Below are 3,619 nucleotides of genomic sequence, written 5' to 3' on the forward strand. Positions count from 1 at the left end.
AAAACTAAAAAATGCCTAAGAAAAAGAAATACATATTTCACCATGGGGAGGGTCCCTCCTCCTTTGCATCTAGTGATATCTGAGAAGAAATTGCTCCCTAGAGAGGATCCTGGTTCCCCATTCATAGAGACACTGGGGAGCTATTCTTGGTGACATGAAGCATAAGGAGTAAAGAGATCAGGGCTTGGAACCCATTAGCTCTGGTTCCAATGACTTACGCTTACCCATTACTAAGAGAGGGCCCTCCAGGCCACAGTCTCTTCAAACACTCAGCTTCCTGCCTATTAACTACATACAAAACACAGAGCATTTGTCACTCAACCTGTGCACAGATGTACTACCTCCTTCTCATGACACTCACCATTGATGATTGACAGTCTGAAAACTCATGATTTGCCACATGATTGACAGAGTTCTTCACAGTGGCTTGTGGATAGGCATTCCATATTAAATTTGGTACTTACAGCTTTTTACTTGTGGTGTGCCTTTGGTTTTTGCTTGTGTTGTTTGATAACCAGATGCTCCGGATTTGGGGCTATCTTTGTGCAAGAACTACATGGCTTGCTCTGTGGTTTCTATTTTTCTGTTATCTTGCCCATGATGTGAGTATCAAACTCATGGGGAAATGTCAGAAAGAAACAAATCTTTCTGTTTTCAGACTGTGATGCTGGCTCCCTTAGTGCCAGCTGGGATTTCTCTCTCCCCATTCCCTGGGTGGTGGTAAGACTTCATGTATGACTTTCCAGTTTTATTCTATTTTGGTTTATGCATACATATGTGTCTCTGTGTGGTTATATACCACATGTATGTGGGACCAGCAGAGGCCAGAAGAAGTTATAAGATCCCCTGAAGCTAAAGTTACAGGTGGTTATAGGCCACCTGATGTGGTTTCTGGAAACTGAATTCTGGTCCCATAAAGGGCAGAGCAAGTTTGTAACTGCTGAGACACCTCTCCAACTCCTAGTTTTTGCTTTTGGTATAGAGTGCCGCAGTGTACACCTGGCCATATGGGTTCCTTTTCTTCACAATGTATCAGAGCTGTGACAGTGTACTTAGGTCTCCTGTCTCATAACTGCAGCTCAGAGATTATGGTACACATGAATCAAAGTGGATCTAGACTTCTGCCCTACGCAGTTGATGCTCACTGTTGCATGTGGTGTTGCAGTGGGCAGCCTGGGTCACCTTGGTGATGTTGGGTAGGGCTATCTTGAGAATAAAATACCGAGAAAACAGTCAATGGTACTCAAGTATGCTGTTGTGACAGTTGACTTCAAGTGGCAGATGAAGGTTTTCATGAAACTTTAATTTATCTTTGTGTGTGCGTGTGCGTGTGCGTGTGCGTGTGCGTGTGTGAAGCAACCATAGAACCATAGAAGTTCAGAAAAGGATATCCGATCCCCTATAACTGAAGTTAGAGGCAGTCGTGAGCCACTGTGTGTGGGTGCTGGGAACCTAACTGGGGACCTCTGCAATCTCCATGTCTCACGGTCTTGATAAGTAAAAATACTTCCTGAGACTGATGTTCTGATCCTCAGCAAGGCTGACCACCTTCTGTGGGAATGTTGCATCCACTCTTCCTCTCCTGTGGCTCCCTTTTCTTCTTCATTGTTCTACTGTAAGCAATGTGATGAGTTCATGCCCTCTAAAATGTATATACACACTATTTTGTTGTATTTCAAAATCTCCTAGAATATACTTCTCTTCTAACTTTTGTCCCCCACAATCTTAAAATCTGTTAGCCAAAGTTAGTATTCCTTTGTATATATTAAGTACATATTATCAAAGTCATGTATATTTGCCTATATCATTGTTCCATTAATATTTTTTCTTACTTAGTTTTTATTTCATAAACATAAACTTAACTCTGCAATCCAGCTAGACTTGGAGGGGAATGAGGAAAATATGGAACTCAAAGAATTTCAGTGAGAGCAGAGATTACATGACATTGTGAGAAGATGGGGTGGGGATGCTCTCCTGAGCTACAGAAGGAATGGTCTGGTAGGTAAGAAGCCCACAAGTCAAAAGAGTTAGAGTTGCCCACAGTTGGAAATCGTGATCTTCTTGCTGATCTTGCCATTCCTGGACCAGAAACGCTCCATGGCTTCCACAATGTTCATGCCTTCTTTTACCTTCCCAAAGACCACATGTTTGCCATCCAGCCACTAAGTCTTGGCGGTGCAGATAAAAAACTGGGAACCGTTTGTGTTTGGTCCAGCATTTGCCATGGACAAGATGCCAGAACCTGTATGCTTCAGGATGAAGTTCTCATCCTCAAATTTCTCTCTGTAGATGGACCTGCCGTCATTGCCATTATGGTGTGTGAAGTTACCACCCTGGCACATGAATCCTGGGATAATTCTGTGAAAGGGAGAACCCTTATATCCAAACCCTTTCTCTCCAGTGCTCAGAGTGTGAAATTTTTCTGCTGTCTTTGGAACTTTGTCTACAAATAGATCGAAGGAGACGTGGCTCAAGGGCTCACCATCAGCCGTGATGTCGAGGAACACGGTAGGGTTGACCATGGCTGCAGGAAGAGGCGACAGGGGACAGCAGCGTCTGTAAAGCCCCCATTAATATTTTAAATAAAGCTTTAAATTTTTTGTGATAATAGCCCAAGTGTCCATTTTTTTTCTAACTGCGCAGACAGCTATTAGGAGATTTTGTTTATTTGTTTGTTTGTTTGGTTGGTTTTATGTTTGTTCAAGACAGGGTTTCTTTGTGTAGCCATGGTTGTCCTAGAACTCACTCTGTATGACTCACTCTGGTAGACCTCAAACTCAGAGATCCTCCAGCCTGTCTCCTGAGTTCTAGGATTAAAGGTGTATGCTACTACCACCCAGAGAGCTTTTGTTTGTTTGTTTGTTTTCTATTGAAGAGTCTTTCTCTGCTCATGTAAATCTGCCTTAGCATACATTAGGTTTCTATCTGTACCTGGATTTGGTTCTGCTTACTTGATTCTTTATTGCTCTATTGTCCCTTAGCTATGTTATTACTGAGTGGACACATTTCCCTTTGCTCTTCTTGAAGCTGTTCAGTGTAAATGGAGGTTTCTTTCCCAGCTGCCATTTCCTGAATAAATATTCAGAGGCTTAATATTAATAGTTTGGCCAATGTCTCAGGCTTATTACTGACTAGCTCTCACAATTAAATTAACCTATTTTTAGTAATCTGTGTATCACCACATGGCCATGGCTTACTGGTAATGTTCTGGCATCTTACCCCTTAGGTAGCTATATGGTATCTCACTGACTCCAACTTCTTTCTCTTGTATCTCTGTTTGGATTTCCCATTAGGTTATATCCTGCCTGGCTATTGGCCAGAACAGCTTTATTTGTCAACCAATAAAAGCAACACATATTCACAGTATACAGAAGGATATCCCATATCACCTCCCCTTTTCTGTCTAATTCAAAAGGGAGGTTTTAACTTTAACATAGTAAAATTATGTATAACAAAACAGTTATCAAGCAAAAATAGTTACAATATTTAGTCTATTTGTATTTGGCAAAATTAAAGAAATACTCTACCATCTATCTTATCCTTGTGAGTATAATTTTATATCTAATTTGTCTTTTATTATAACTAAGGAAAACTATAATTATAATTATCTGTCTTTAAT

General features: G+C 41.0%; 1 pseudogene; it reads right to left on the reverse strand.

Moving 5' to 3' along the window:
* Window positions 1-2,027: 2,027 nt before the first annotated feature.
* LOC107977796 lies at window positions 2,028-2,522 on the reverse strand (annotated as a pseudogene).
* Between the last annotated feature and the right edge of the window lie 1,097 nt (window positions 2,523-3,619).

This window comes from Cricetulus griseus, chromosome 7 (genome assembly GCF_003668045.3).
Source record: "Cricetulus griseus strain 17A/GY chromosome 7, alternate assembly CriGri-PICRH-1.0, whole genome shotgun sequence".
NCBI classification, from domain to species: Eukaryota; Metazoa; Chordata; class Mammalia; order Rodentia; family Cricetidae; genus Cricetulus; species Cricetulus griseus.